Raw genomic sequence first — 17,375 nt, 5'->3', positions numbered from 1 at the left:
CAGTTATAACTTCACTGTTACTACCAGACTGAATTGTCCTACTACCATCCTGCTGTTATTCTCAATACTTAAATGTATTTCCTCTAAACTTAGATTTGTCGGCAGAGCTGGTAGCTGCTAAAACTTTTGTAAGAGCCTGATTTGAGTTACTAAAACCTTTGGCAATTTAGGTATCCTACAGCTGAAATTTTTGTGTGCAGGTTCATGCCTGAAAAAGTCAGGAAACTTTATCTCTAGCAGTTTGGTCTTTTGGAATGATTTTGTAGAGGAGGATTAAGTATTAAAAATCATCCTCCTATCTGTCCCAAAGTTTCCCAGGCCTTTATTTGGCAACTTCTCTGGTTGTTTTATACATTGAAAGCTAAAATGAGTCCCTTTATACAGCGACCTGCTGGTGAAAGACTGAAAGAGTGACTGCCACTAGACTTTAGAGGTAAGTTTGTGAAAAGTGTTTCTGTAGATGTGCTGTCATTTGACTGAGCTCATAAACTGGCCTGTGGATGGGGCTCTGAGGTAAACTCTTGGAAGAACCTGTGCCACTTCAGGGATTGTTCCACCACAGTGTCCTTCTGCAGTGAGGAATTAAGCTGTGCATGCCTTGCCACCACAGCTCAGCACCGGCCTTGCAGTCTGGGAGAGCCTTTTGTCCTTTTCTTGTTCACCCTAGTTACTTCAGTGGAACACAGAGGTGAGCTCTTGTTTGTTCTCAATGGCCTGCTATAGTTGCCACTGTGTCAAAAAACAAGATGGAAACAAACAAACAAACAAACAAAAACCCAAACAAGAAACATAAAGAACCCCAAACTGCTTCAACGCAAAAGTGTTAAAATGTTGGAGGCAGATATGGAGAATTCATGGAGCTGGAAGGAGAAGAAAGAGGGGGACCAGATTCCTAAAAAGAGATTTGATCACAGTCTCTGCAGAATCCAGGATGCCTGAGGGTCAGATTTCTTGTGGTGTAAGCAAATGGCTGGGAAATGTACCAGCAAATTACTGAATGATTGCCTTTAGGAACAGCTATTCCTGATGCTAATTACTGCATGAACTGAAGGAACAGTTATCTCTATTCTCCTAAGGATCTGATCCTTCTGTATAGATGGGAAGTCAGTTATATGGGATGAGATTTAAAAATTTTTTTTCCTGATTGGTTACTAGAAAAAACCCAGGTTTTGTATTTGAGTGCTTTTAAATTACTATGCTAGAGTTAAGGATGCAAAATATGAAGTATACAGCCAATGCCAAAATTTTCCCAGAAGATACATAATGCTTTAAACTTCCTCATATGTTCCTTACAGATCCAGTCACTAGAGGAACTATAGGAAAGAATCACCGTAATGACTCTCTGGAATGCGCAGGAGTTAAAAGCAAGGAAAGATAGAGATGAGGCACTGCATTCCCAAAGGTGTTTTTTTGGCACAGTACTAACATTTGATGGTAATGTCATGCTACATTACTGAGGAGAAAAGGCTCAAGGAACAATGTAACAGAACAAAATTATCTTTGAGAAGCTTCCATATCTAAAGTAGTCCATTGCAATTCACCTCTTCCTTTCTGTGTGAGCATATGTAGTGTACATAAATAATAAAAAAAAGCTGCTAACTTCAGTGCAATACTGGTGTGGCAACCAAGGGTGGCTTGCATGACCCTGTTATTTTTTCTTAGAGTCCTATTAGGATAATAAAAGCAGGAACAGGTGAATTCATTATTTATTATCTTTTAGCTGTAAAGAGAAAGGAGCAGATAACAATTTCCTTTTCCTATTGGTATATTGAATAAGCAGTAAGATAGATTTCTGTGCTGAAGATCTCTTTTTGTTATTTCAAGTGTTCAGTCCTCACAAAAGAAGGGATGGAGCAATTCTGTTCTTTGCTTATCTAGTTTCGTATCTCCCACTTCAAAGACCCCTACCAAAAAGCAATCAAAAATGAGCTAAAATTCTTCCAGCTTCAAACACACAAATAAAAAAAAAGACAACTTCCAATTTTTCTGTGACAACCATATGGAGCCAAGTTGCAATGGACAGAGATCTCTCGAGTGGGAAGGAGTTCAGTGTTTCCAGTGTGTCTCCAGGCTCCCTCTGTGGACTTCTGTCTATCATAAGACTTGGCTTGAGACAGGCAGAATATGTTCTGCTTCACTTGTTCGTGTATAATTTCAGTATGGTCTGTAGATGGGGAGCAGTGCTATCTCAGATAACAAAATGGGTACTGACTACTGCATTTTGGAGACTACTGAATACAGATATAGCTACACGAAACAGTGGTGCTGTAGGCTAAAACCAGAAATCATTAGGTCTTCAATGCTTTCACCCATGTCATCCACTGAAACAAAGCAACACAGAACAGCATATCATAGCAAGAGCTCACAATTTTGGTGCCATCTTCCTGTTTGATTTTGGGCAGGTCTCCAGAGATCATGTCTTTCCTTAGAGAAGTTAGTGGATGTGAGTCCATGTGAGCTGGTTCAGTAAGAGCATTTGAAAAATAAATGGAAGGTACATTGTCAAATAACACAAAGAACTACATGAATGAAATTCTTCAGTAGCTCCTTTTGGCCAAGGGAAAGTCAAGCTGAGGCCACACGAGATAGTTGCTTGTCACCCTGATTCTTCAGCCTTCTGATGACTGTTTACATATTTCTAGTGGAGTCTCTCACGAATGTAACATAAACAAGTAGATTGTTTTCATTCCAGTCTGTGATGGACTGGTGAACTGACCACTAGGGTCAGAAAGGTGTTCCTCTTATCTACCAATCCTTGACCAAACTCCAAATCCTATTTAAATCGCAAATGATAATAAACTTTCTCTTTCTCTGCTCACCTCTGAACCTGAGTGAGTGGTTCTTTTGTGTCCCTGCCGATGACAGTTGCTGTAACTGGAGGTAAATCTTTGCAAAAAGAACTTTGATCTGCAGGTATCGTGGTCTGGCTCAATGCGACTCCAGGTCCAGTCCAGCCAGGGGAGCATGGCGAAAGTAGAGGGTCGGGTACGATGGAGTTGCCCAAAAAATACAAAACTTTAATAGTGAAAATAACAAACACTGAAACTGCACGATCTGAGGGGCAATGTCCAAAGACCAAGGGGCGTGGTGAACATAACAATGTATAGGGGAATCTGATGGCAGAGGTCCAATCCTGAACATGGAACAGGAACATGACCTTACATGTAATGAATCCCAAACCCAATGAGAACCAGAACTAGAAACATGGCCTATTATGGAATGGTTCTATTAGCATACCAACTCCCATGGTTTACACTCTTCTACCAGATACCTCCTTTTCAGTATCTTGCTCACCATGGTTCTCAGGTTGAAGTCTCCTGCATAAGCCACTGAGGGTAATCCACTATTCATCCCAGCTAGCTCAGTTCCCACATGCAGGATACCCCTGAGACAGTGGTGTAAGTATCACTGTGTGCTTAGAGGACAAGCAGGACAAAGACACAACCATGCATGCAGAATTTTTCCCCCAATATTTTGAAGCACTAAAGGAGGATTTAAAACAACTGTTGAGTTTCCAAGATCTTTGTTGCCAAAGAAGGTGGATGTCTGATATGCAATAATAGTGATGTGCTACAGCACTCTAAGGTTTTGGAATAATAAAAGAAGATTGTATCTCAGGAAAATTCACCTTCTGTTTGACTGGGCTTCCACTTCTGGGGACACTGACAAGTGCTGTTGGGGGGCATATAGACCATAACTTCCCCCCACCCTACAGAAACGTGTGATCTGCGTGCATTACTCTCCAGATTCAGCACTTTTCTCTGTAGGACTCCCCCAAAGCTATTAAACTATAGGCACTTTATAAAAACTGAACAAAAAAAATCTATTGTAGATATTTCCATGTTAAGTGCCCATCAAATAAACTGCTGAGATAGTAATGAGAAAATTCATGTCAATTAGTAATGTTTTAAAAAGACAGGAGAAACCAGTTGAGAAACCCCAGGAGGGTAATTGTTTGGCATCTGAATTATTAATTTCATGATGTGTTTTAAGGGAAAGGACATGATAGCCACTGAAGGGGGAACACAATACTGGTATGTCAACACAATTGATTTTTCAGTGATTTAAAGCAAAAGATCTTAATGACAAGTTAAAAAGTTTTCAGTTGAAAAGGAGATATTACTTCTGGCCCAGTGGAGGGTCCTTCATGGCTATGACTGCTGGGCAAGGAGTGACCAAAAGGGTCATTCTGTGCTGAATATCTCTTTTCATTATTTCAAGTGTTCAGTCCTCTCAAAAGTGGTGCACCTTACCGACTTTTTTTGCCATTTTTGCCATTTTTTACCAGATGCACTGAGATATATCACAGGTATACTCACCAGTTTCACAACTTCTCTGTCTTGTCTTTTCCCCTTCCTTGCCAGAATCATGCCTTAGGAATAAAGGATGAAATGATAGTTCAGGTCTGAGACATGCATGTATCTACATTTTTCATGGTGTTGTAGTGAAAGAGCAGGTCTGAGTCCACACCAAGTACTATTGCAGCAATTTGTCTCACATGTCTGACAGTGCTTTAAATGAGGAAGGTCAAAAGTTTTCACAGAGAGTAACGCCAGATTTTTCAAATGGAAAATGGGGACCAGAATTACGTGCTAAATGCTGTGTAGCACTAATATGAAAGCTGACTGAGTGAAAGCTGCTCGTTTTTGCCCAATAAAAATTATAACAATACAGCAATTATAGCTTAGTTCTGCTATGAGAACAGTCTCTGGCATCCCCTTACTGTTGTCAGGCCATGTAATCCATTTTCTCTAGTGAATTATGTGGTATTCCCTATGGCAAAAATACTGCTTTGCATTTTGCTCCATTTCTTTTTATCTGGATTTTGTGTTTTATGCTTTGCATATAGCCCTTAGCCAATATAATTTCCTTATAGGATCTCTCCCTTCCTGTCTGGTGCTTCCTTTCCCAGCAGTTTTTAGCATGAAAAGGGTAAGGTAAAATGGATGACTGAAAATATTCTTATCTTTTATACAGCTCTGTACATCCTCCTGTAGTGTCTGTGGTAGACTCATCCATAGTTGCTATTATGAGCTTGATTTTCTCCTGCCTTGCTGCATATTAAGATTTTAAGTGTGCATTACATGCTGTACTCTGAATCTTTTGGAATTTGTTAGGGTGTAGTTCTGGGGTTAAGGTTCAGACCAGAGTGGAAAAATCTCAAGAATCCTTGCTAAATCAGTACAGCACATGAATACCCTTCTTGTTTTCACCCTTTTAGTGCTTCTATGGTGTATACTGCAAGAATATCAATACATAACTGCATTAGAACTAATTACTTGGCAATTTTAATGTAAAAAAATCAGTTTTGTAAAAATTTTGTAAACAACATGTATGATTAAAAGGTGGATTTTTTCAGCATTGATTTTACAGCTTGATATGAAAATATATCCAGAAAAAGCAAATTCTTCCTTTTTGCTTTCTATCACAGAACTTCATGAACTGAATGTTACCAAATTTATTCCCACATATCCATAAAAGAACCTAATTCTAAAGCAAAATTTTCACAAGAGAGTAGCAGAAGATAACCCAAATTCTGTATCTAGATATTTGGAGCAGCAGCCTCTGAAGGTAAAATATACTCGTATGTATATATTCTCAGATAAAACTCAGAACTTCTGAAACTCATCAGCAGTATAATCTTTTGAACTGAAAGTCTTTTAGCAGCTTCCCCAGAGAGTTAATGGAAGTTGTGATGGCATTCTATTTGATAATGATTTTGTCATTAGCAGTCCTTTTAGGTAAGGGATTATGCTTAGTGACAAATGGTCACTTTTGCAGAAATAGAGCATTAATTTAGCTCCAGTTTCTAATGCATACCTTTACTCTAACCACGCAAGGCAGCTGTCTGGGTACTTTGTTTCAGGTGGATTTTTTGTGTTTGGAGGTTTTATTTGATTGATTTGTTTGTTTGTTTATTTATAGGAAAAGAGCTGGCTGCTGCAGAACTTAAGAAAACTATTTGCAAATAAAGTGTGATGAATTCCTGCAAAATAGGGTATCTCCTTTTGCTCTCCAGCTTTTAAAGCATTGAATCAAGAAAGCAGGAGGAGATCTTATAGCACAGCAGAAGCTCTACTCAAGCATACATCGCTGAAGAAATAAAATAATGCATAGGTCATAGAAGGGAACCAAAGTATTTGGAATAAATGTTCACTAGATTTTAACTATAATTTATGGATTCATAAAAGACTTTGCTCAGCAACAAAATTAATCCTGATTATATTCTTTTGAAGCAAAGTAAAACAAGGGAATACATATGCTTCTCAGTCCTATCTCTTCTAATCATGTTTTTGTAGTGTAGAATTGGGCATTTCAAATGCATAAATAGAAAGTAATTCTTTTCTTGAATGACTTAAAATGCACATTCTAGAAAAGAAAATATAAGGCAAGGTAATTCTTAATGGTTCTTTCCTTTTAGATTAGCTGGCAGATGTGATCATCAATTCTTTAGTCATGTAGGTTTAGTAAAAAAAAAAAATTGAGAAAATAAGAGTAATCTCAATTAAGCCCTACAGACCCAAGGAATGTACTTAAACTACCTATTAAAAAAAACCAAACAAACCACACCTTCAAAAAGTTGTCTTGCGACAGATGGATCAATGCATGTCTAATTTTGAATGAAAGCCCATTCCCGTTTTCTTTTTTCCAGGCAATATGGAAATACATGATTTAGATAATTTGTGGCTTCAGAAATGCTGAAAATACCTTCAGTTAAAATGGAATGAAAATATCCCACCAAAGCTCGAAAGAAAGTTAAATCTCCTCCCTTGATGAAGAGTTTAAAGCATAAATTGTAGTGGCTGGTGCTGGTGATGAATTGGAAGCTGTTCTTCTCGCAGTGGCCGGTCATCACTCTGCTTTCTGTTCCTCTTGTGATTTGATTGTTGGTTGACTGGTGGCCTGAAAAAAAACTCCTTAATATCATTGCGATTTAGTAAGATTGGATGTATTCTTCAATGAAATACAAGGAACAAAATCTTCTGTGAAAACTTTCCATCATTTTAAAAAAGAAGTCTCTGAAAACCTAATTTTAAAGCAGACTTTTAGCTTAAACAGTCATTGAGGCAGTAAATGCTTCTTCCCCACCAGACTTGCAGGGACAGCTCCAGTTTTGCATTTGGGAGTAAACTATCAGACCCTGCTCAATTGTTAAGTCCCCAGGTATGGTTATTTTTTAATAGCTTCTTTGGTCTGTAAGCATTTTGGCATCAAATCAAACTGTTCTCATTACACAAGATGTGGCTCTATACATTTGGATACAAAGTTACTACAACTATACAGCGAACAGAGGGAGCTGCATTCACCAGTGGAGAATTTTTCTTCCAAACTTAGTTAGCATGAAGAAGTACTTGTTCCCTGGGTGAATAGAAATCCTGAGCAGTTAATCATGAATAGTGTGACTGGAATATTACTTTCCAAGGGAGAATCCTGCCTAAGGAAGCCTGGCTGGATGTTAATAGCTGTGGCTTGACTTTGCTGGCAGTTCCTGTGCTAATTGAAGTAACAACATGAAGATTTATAAAATGCACAATAAAGCCCTAAACACAGATGCCAACGGGGATGGAGATGATTTTAGTTGAAATCACACAGGTTACCAAGAAAAGTTGCTAATAAATGACCCTGCAGAGATGCAATTTTAGTCCCTTGCTTTTCCTGCCAGTTGAGGGGCAGTTCTCTTAAGACTAACAAAGTGCTGTGATATGCGCTGTGAAATCTCTGTTGCTGAAGGTCTTTAAGGAAATTTTAGACCAACTTCTGCCTAAAATAGCTCAGGAATAACAAGACAGATTTTGAGGCAGGAAGGTGTGTGTCTTTCTGCTGCAGTTTTGTGCTGTAAAAAAAAAATGGGTGCTTCAAAAACCTCAGACCGAATAAAAGGCTAGTTGTGTGTAAGCTTTGATTATAGGGTAGGGACTATGGTGTAGCAGATATAGACAGTAATTGAATCACGCAGACTGGACCTCATCCTGAGGCCTGTAGGAGTTAGTGGCACAGGTGGAAATTCAGTGCCAAGAGTGTGGCGCAGTTGGAATTATGACTCAAGGTGTTAGCAAGGGTCAGGGGTTTTTATAGTAGTTAGCAAGTACAGTAATTGGTATGGACACAGTAGCTGCCTTAAGAGTTTGTTAAACAATGAATGTTTGCATTCTTCCCTGAGATGTATGCCATTGACAATCCACATGTAAATGTAAACCATGTAGAACTGTATAAAACCTGCCATGTTACACAGAATAAATGGAGAATGTAGCATTGATCACATTGATTGGATCTGCGTTTTTACTCTCACTCAAACTCCCGGTTTATTTAGGGTCACATCGCTACTCTGTGGAGCAAATTTCCTGTGGTCAGAAAAGAAAAATATTCTCAGTAATATTAAGGAGACATTTACCATTATATTCCTTTTCTGGAAAACAGATAGGTTTCCATTTTGTCTTCAAATGAAGTCTATTTGTGATGACTCTAGTTGAAAATATCAAAGTTTTGTTTATAAAATTTCCTTGTCCTGCTAAAGAAGATGTCTATATATTAATTCTGTGTAAATAAAACTATTCTGTCAGAGGAAAATAGTTGGTAGATATTATATTTCAACTTTAATATGGCTGTACTACCACAATGCTACTATCTTGAATTTCAAATTAATTTAATTGAATTCTAATGAATAAAATTAGTTGTCCTAATGTAATTAAAATCTCAACTGAATGGTTTAGCCAATTAATATAATGGTAATTGTGGCCGGCTTAATCTTTCTGCTACCTGAGATTCTCAGCTGCATCTGTCTCTTTCCCTTTCCCCACGTAAAAGATAGTGAGTAACCCCAGAGAGTGGAGCTGCTCTTTAGTGCTGCTCACTGTAGCAGGCTCACTGCAGGACAAATTGCAACACTAGTGAAATGAAAGACTGAAGAAAGTAGCCTTTTACTGGAGGCAGGGTGGAGAAAAGTCAGTGTTAGTAATTGCACAGGGCTGAATGCTTTTGTATATCCTAAATAAAAGCAGTGGCAGTATGATTCATTTGATACTTTGAGAACTGAACCTTCACAGCACTGGTTAGATATAAGAGCTCAGAGAGCAGTCCTGATCATCTTTGTGAAAAGAATCTTTGTGATTTAATTTTCACAGAGAATCACAGAATGGTTTGGGTTGAAGGGACCTTTAAAGATTGTCTAGTCCAAGCCCCTGCCATGGGCAGTGACACCTTTCACTAGGACAGGTTGCTCAAAGCCGCATCCAGCTTGACCTGGAATGTTTCCAGAGATGGGGCATTTACAGCCCCTCTGGACATCCTGTTCCACACTTACATTTCTATTATTATCATATGATGTAATTTTTCTGCCCTAGCATAGCAATGTAGCAATTCCTCTGTTCTTCTCTGCTTAGGGACATGAGCTTGGCTGCATTTAATGAAGACAGGTTCTAGAAGTATGAATATGTATTGGATGTATCATATGATTTCCTAAGTTTTAAAATGTTACCTTCTCATCATTTAATAATTCAATAAATCATTTAGTAATTATAAACTCGGGAAGGAATAGCCCTCCTTTGCCATCCAATCCCTCTAGCCTGCAAATATTAGCAATGCCTGAGAGAGCTATGTAAAAGGATTAAAACAGGAAAAGTAGTATTGAACTCTGCTATAAATCTCCTATTCTTCCACTTTTTCTGTTTGGACACATCATACACCCTCTCTATGCATGTTTTCCTTTGTCTGTCAGATCCTATTCCTAGTGTGAGATAACCAACCAGAGCAGTGCTATGCAACCCTGTGTCCTGCCTCACACTCATCTGATCTTTGATTTGCTGGCAAGCAGAGAGCTTTTCTGTGTTCTTGCACATGCAGTAAGATCACTTCATTAGCCTTCCTTACTGTTTCATTGGAAGGGTGCACTAGACCTAGGGCTGTATGTTATCAGTCAGAAAGTTTTTTCAATTTAAATCTTGAGGAAACTGGACATCAGGAAGCTGGATGTGTCAGTCAGTAGAGAGACCCAAGAGGGAATTCCTAAACATGCTCTGTCAGAACCAGATAAGGAGAATGAAGTAATACCCCTTGTTTGTTAGTGGGGTTTTTTGTTGTCTTGGGTTGTGGGTATTTTTGTTTGTTTGTTTTGGGTTTTGGCTTTTTGGTGGGTTTTTTTTGTTTGTTTTTATCATATGCTGAATTAATAAATATGCTTGGAAGAAGTAATTAAGAAATTTTGCAGTTAGGTAATGGCTGTGCCTTGTGTTCTTTTCTGAAAGGCAGGCCATAAGCCTGAATGTTTCCTGTCTTTCAAAGTGAATAAGTGAATTATGTGTTGTACATATACCTCTAGCTGGGCTGGCATGTTTATCTTAGATGGAAGTAACTAAGACTTTTTGCAATTATGTAATATGCTAGTTTTGGGGGTCACCACACCATTCTCACAGAGAACAGCTTGCTCTTCTAGCAATTTCAGCAGCATTGCTGTAGGTACTGTTATTCTCCATAGGAAATAAATTCCTCTGAACCAGAAAAAACTGACTGCTCTTTGCGTATGGAATTTCACAGCAAGATGGTGTGTTGTCCCTCCCATCCAACAACAGAATTTTGCAGAATATTGTATGACTAACAACACAAGCACAGTGTTTTCATGCATTGTTGGCCATGTTTTTGATTCATTGCTTAAGGTCTGTGTCTAAAATCTCAAAATATACACATGCAATTTGTATATTATCTGAATTTTTCCTCACTAGATTTAGTATAGCTGAGAAACAAAGCAGATAAAAGAGCTTCATTTTCTCTTTAATATTTCCTAAAATCATCAGTAAGAAAGTATGAAAAAACATGCATAGACAGCAATACAATAAACAAAAGCAAGGACAAATGTTGCCTTTGATACAGTGGCATAGATTTCATTTTAACCCTGATGCATCTTTTCATACCCTCCTTTGACTGCAGCGTTTCATCCTCTCAGAAGATGTAACACTAGTACATTAAATGTGTTGCTGGTTATACTTTGGAACCAGCTATGAAAGCAATTGTGCAATATTAGAAGATTGTCTTTATTTCAGCTGCCTTTGTGAGTAATTCTGACATCTTTCTGTCATCTTGACCAATGCACTGAGAATTTTTTTCTTTTTCTGTATCTGATTATATGGCCACCCTTTGCTTTTCATGCTGTTTCTTATTCTATCCCAATACAGGAATGTCATATGCTGGTTACAGACAGGGAGACCACTAACATTTTTCTGAAGATCTGTCCATGAAATAGGAATGGGAAAGATGAACCAAATCAATTGGAATTCCTGAACCTGCCTGGGTAGAAATGTAAAAGTGAACACATATCTCTTTGTCCTGCGTCACTACTAATAGATACACTGCAGCATGGAGATAAGTATTTGTAGCATAACCACCTAATATGATAGTAACAACCCAAATTAATTCAAACCTAAGCAACAAATAGAAGCAAAAAGAATGTTCTCATTGTTGCTGCTTCTTTTGTGCTCAGAGGTCTTGCATAGAAACAAAAGATCTGGTTTCAAGGAAATACACAACAAAATACCCAGAGGCAGAGGGGATAAAACTTAAGAACATGGAAAAAAAATAACTGATTTTATTGGGTTTTGTGCATCTGAATAGGTATGCTTAAATAGCATATTTATGCAAATGAAAAAGAAATGTTATAGACCTGAATTTTCCTCATGCAAGTCTCTTCTGCAGGCAGAGAGCTGAGAGTAAGGCCTGTATTGGAATAGTTAGAGAAGTTACATGCTTTGTTCAAGTTGGTAGAGCAAAGAACTAGTGCCCTGACACACTCCCCTCCCTTCTCTATGTTGTCTATACGCAGTCTTCAGGGAGATTCTGAAGTGTTGCCAAGGAGAAGATGCCCCATTCTTGCTATAGTTCTGCCCATTTCTAAGTTCATTCTATCCTCAAGATAAATTTAATGCCAGGAGACTTTGGTTAGAAATGTGAAAAGACAACGGGACATAAAAAGCAGAAGAGAGCCTTTACACCTGGGATCTGCCATGGTTGACAGGGTAAGTTCTCATTTGGTCCAGAAGCCTGAAGGCAGACCCTGAAACACTGAGTAAATAATAGCCACTCACTCACTGCCCATCGCAGGTGAAAGATACCTGTAAACAGAGGTTTTCCCTACTCTCCCTACATAGGACTGATGTGGTTTTGTCTGAACCATCAGTCTAGCAGCCAGTGTGACTCCTGAGAAAACGTGTAGTTTTCTTACCAATGGATCCTGGTAGTGAGGAGCAGTGCTACATTCACAGAGTACCAAAGTAATTAATCCCTGAAACAATACCAACCATACTCTTTCTTTCTTTCTCTTGCATTCTGAATGCTCCACTCTGCAAGAATCCAAATCACATATGGGTTTTTTTCTTTATTTTTTGTGAAATTCCAACACTTCCTCTCTGGAAGTTCAGTAAATCCTCTGAAGCAGTTTGTATTGAATTGCTGCAACACAGCAATTCACAAAGCAATTCTATTTATGGGCCCAATCAAAAGTGCATTGAAATTGTTCCATTGATTTCCATGGGCTCTGAATCTCTCCTACAATAATTAAACATGGCTACAAAGTTTTTTGGGTTTTTTTTGGCATTAAACGGTGTTTCACTCTTTTTCCCAAGACAGATCAATTGCAACTCTTTGTTTGGAGAAATAGCATACTTGCTATAGCATCCATTGTATGTAAAACTCCTGCTTGTAAAGATTTGACTCTAGCAATATGTCTGTGTATTTGATAACTTATTCACCTCTGCCTACCTTTCATGACAGGAAAAAGATTGACTAATTTGCCAAAGAGGATCTATCAGAAATGGGATTTTATGAAATCAGAAGAATTTTTCATTTTGCTGGCACCCTGTCACCACAAACATGGGCAAAAAGGTCTGGGGTTATCTGTTTTTTTAATAAATGGGCAGTCAGGAGATATTCCAAAAGGTCTGAAAGTTGAGTGTTTTGTGGCTTTGATAAAACCACATCATTAAAGTTCATGCAGTGCCACGGTATATGATTCAGTTCAATGTAATGGAAAGGAGTATATCTGTCGGTGTATAATGAGTTAACTATGTTAAATCCTCTAAGAAAGGAACTACAGGATCCCATAGCTTATTTAAAGGAAGTCTAGCTTATTCACCTGTGTCAGAGAAAATCCATGAATAGTATGTCACTTCTCTAAAGAAGCCACCTAGGAATATTGAAGGGTAACGTGCTGAGAAAATGGTTCAGTTTAGACATGAATTTCATGGTTATAGTGCTAGCCCTTTCATGTAATTATTGAGAAAAAATCCCAACACAAAACCACTAAGTTTTATCTTTATGTGTCAGACTCAATTTTACAGAGAAAGCTACCTGAATTGTCAGAAATTAATCACATTTGCAAGATATCTCGCTCTTTTCTATATACCCAAAGGGATTGTACTGCTTGGACTATAGATGGTGTACTAAAACAACACATTTCATTTCTACCAGTCCATTAGAAAAGTCCTTTCCCTTTGGTAAGGTAGGTATCATAAAAAGTGCTGTTAACATTGCATTAGAACATGACCTGTGCTTTTTTAAGGAGTCAGACATTATTTTATTTTTGGGCTTCATCTGTGATTCAGAACAAGAACTCTGCAACCACCATGGGTGGAAATGTGGAAGGACAAATAAACATGATGTCCATGTTACCCCTACTAATTTTTCGGTATTCTTGCTTTTGAGTCATGGTAGTAAGTTGAAAAGGGTTAGCATGGAATTAGAATTAGTGGTTAACAGCTCAATTAGAGATATCCTTCCACTTTTCCAGTCAAAATTCATATTAAGACTGTTGGGGGTTAGGTTTGTTCCTTCTTTCTCTGAAGAATTTTTTCCCCATAAGTTACCAAGGAGACCAAGTGTTGGATGCTTGAGAGTACTTAACCAAAACAAAGAGGTGGACAAAGTTGGAATGAGGAGATAATGCAGGTAAAAGACAGAGCTTGAGGCAGCTGCGGGCTGTTCATTTTTCGGCATTCGGGGAGAGAGAATGGCTGGGCTGTTGCTGGCTGGAAGAGTTTCACTGTGGCCAAAGGGATCCAGTCCTGGGAAATCTACTATCACCGGTTCGGCCTGAATCCTGAGTTTTCTCTGCCACCCGCGGGAGCTGGGCCGGCCCTGCCTCGCCTTCGGCTTCTTCAGCGCTGCTCCTCTTGCTACAGCGTGACCCTGCACCCCCTGCGCTGCCGGGACATCCTGCCCCTGCCTGCCGGGACACCCTGCCATCCCAGCTACCAGCCCGAGACTTTTCCACTGTTTCAGCTTGGTGCTCTGAGGATCCCGCAGGGACACCGAAACCAAACTGCCCTGGGTTTTGTGAAACAAAGCCCTCAAGGTTCTTGGTACTGTTTTCATTTGTTATTAACGCTGTAGTTGTTTGGTGGATTTTTTTTTGTGTTTGTTTGCTTTGTAATACGTACTAGTAAAGAACTGCTATTCCTATTTCCCAAATCTTTGCCTAAGAGCCTTTGATTGTAAATTTATAATTGGAAAAAAAAAGGGGGAGGGGGAGGAGGTACACTCTCCATTCCAAAGGAAACTCTAGCTTTTACCTGGTAGATACCTGTCTTCCCAAACCAAGACAAAGACTTACAGCAAAATTTTAGACCTACAACTCACAAACTCACTCAAGCTGCTGGATCCAAGTTCTAGGAAAAGCTGTAAAGTAACTTACAGTTTAGATTTATGAAAACACTTGTTGATCAGGAAATATTTATGGTCACTGGCTCAAGGACTGAAGTGCCTAAATTGTCATTGGGCATATTGTTCTCTCTTAGAGCCTTTGGGGCTTCTCCTGTTTTGAGACATTGTCTTCAGTGTTTGTTATCCTATATAATTGCATTTGTATTTTTAAAATTTTGTAATATAAGAACAATTTATGACACCATTTTACTTGGGCTTGTTGGTGCCAGCTCGGCATATCTAAACTTTTTTTTACATTTTGAGCAATTACCATACAAGGATTTGTATATGCCTGTTCTGCAACTTTCTTTCTTTATATGCATGTCCATAATGCTAATTGTTCTCAAAGACGGCTATGTACATCTAAGAGGACCAAATTATAACTGTTTTGTCCAAGAATATTCTTCCTGGATGTTGCATTTAACTATGCAAATTATTAGATGTTCTCTGCTGTGTATGTTGAGCTGTACTTTGCTGGATGAAATCTCATGGGTTTTGAGCCTTCAGGACATCAGATTTTGTTGTTTTCCATAATTCTGCCTCGAAACCAAAACAATAGAGAAAACCAGTGATTTATATGTTCTTCAATATTTTGTCCCTATGACTGCAGGTATGGGAAGGTAAATACAATTCACTAAAGAAGTCAATTCCCAATTGTATTTTAATGCTAAAAAAGTGCTGTCAAGGATGCTACTGAGCAAATGATAAAACATTTCAAATCAAGTTATTCTTAGAGTCACGCAACTTTAATGTCCCCACAGCTTTGGACAATGAAAACAAATTCAATTGTTAACCATGTTTATGAAGGTATTTGAGAAAAAATTTAAAATTGTTTAAGAGTATTTTATCAGGGAGACAATGAAATATTATTAAATCGGATTTTAAAAAAAGATAGTAGGGATAGGAAAAAAAGGAACAAGATAATATGAATTTTTAAGACTGGAGGCAGAAAATGCATATATGTGAAGTGGTTATAAGGCACTGCTTTTGGGTTTCTGAGTCTTCCCAACATCCCAAATGAGTAATAATTTAAGTAATAGTTGCAACTAACTTTGCTTAATAATGTATTTTAAAAAGAAGAATGACTCAAAAGTGCAATTCTTTCTCTAAGTACTCCAAAGGAAAAACTAGTGTCTCTTAAACCTAATGTCTTCTCAGTGTCTCTTAAGAACTTAGTATTGAAGAGAATTTCCTGAAGTTTTTTAACGAAGAGCATTTCCTTTTATTAAAAATATATTTACAGATACTCTGCACTAGTGGGATTATTATTAGTGGGCCGGCCAAATGTTCTATATAGTTTAAAAAATGTTGACTTGTACTGTGTCCTTAAAAATATTTACATATTGATGAAAAAAAAATAAAAATAGAGAAAAAGAGAAGTTAGAAGGGGAGAACTTACATTCCAGGAAACACAGAGGTTTTGTAAAAAGCACTCACCTCAAGAAACCATATGCACTTAATTTCTCTTTAGAGATGTGCAGATGCAGGAAACTACATCAAGTGATGTAGCTGGGTATGACTTGAGTGGTCTCTTCTGATAAGCACTCACTACTGGCAGCAACATTCCTCCTCAGAAAAGGGACACCAGGACATTCACTTTGAGAGCAAAATGCAAAACCCCAAAAAGTTTGCTCAGTCTGGGCCTACTAAATTTTTCATTGCCCCTTCCATGAGGAAGGGAGGCTGCTCCCCTGGGTTGAAAGTAACTAACTTGGGAAATACTGCTTGCATGCTTTGAAATACAATTTTGTTAACACCACACCAATCAGCTCTTTCTCCTGCAAATATTAAATTTCAAATTTTGAAATGTATTGTGCAACCGGCACTAAGGGAAATTTGGCCCAGTTTGCCTTGGATTAGAATTTGTTAGACAGGTCAGTTTACCAAAGGATTTTTGAAAGAAGAGAGAAATCCCACAAATAGTAAGAATGCAGAGTACTCAGCTCTTTTAGAGCTAGGATTTCATGTTACCTAAGGCTTACAGTGTTGGTTGATTTGCCAGGCAGATGGGTGTATGGTGACAAATACTTTTGAATTATTGGAATCCTTTGTGCTAAATTTTTCTTGGTAGGCAGATCTTGTCCCCACTTTTCAGTCTGGAATTTGCACGAGACTGAAAAACATATTTTCACCAGGAAAAAAAGGAAGATATTGCTGTTATGTAGAAGGAAATTAATAATATGAAAAGCAACATTGGGAAACAGCAGAGCAGTTCCTGGATGTTCAGAGTTTCTGGATGTACTTCTGCTAAATAAAAATCCATGTTAGGGCATCTTTCTGAATATCCAAGCATATCTTCCCAAGAAAATTTGTCTAAATAATTGGTCTGTAAATACTGACAGTTCTTTTCAAGGCAGGCTAAACAGGAAGTGTGTTTTCAATTTACTAAACAAAACATTTTCACCATTTCTTTGGAGCTATGCTGGTATTTGAGCTGGAGGATTTGGAAATTGCTTTGGGCAGGGGCATTTTCAAATTCAAAATCTGCTTGGCAAGATCCAGAATGTTGCTTAGAGCTGAAAAACCATTTAGAGAAGTGTATCAGAAGAGAGATGCATGGCAGGCACCCTGTAGATGGACTCAGGACCTTCTTCATGTGCATTATTTACACACTGCTTTGGAATTCTCCTGCATGTGAAAACCAACAATTTTGATAGCAGAGAAGCAGTGACATGCTACTGTCACGGGATCTG

The sequence above is a fragment of the Chamaea fasciata genome, unplaced genomic scaffold (assembly GCF_029207755.1).
Source record: "Chamaea fasciata isolate MVZ Bird 193981 ecotype frontalis unplaced genomic scaffold, bChaFas1.0.hap1 SCAF_4, whole genome shotgun sequence".
Taxonomy (NCBI): domain Eukaryota; kingdom Metazoa; phylum Chordata; class Aves; order Passeriformes; family Sylviidae; genus Chamaea; species Chamaea fasciata.
Note: the sequence above shows the minus strand (reverse complement) of the source record.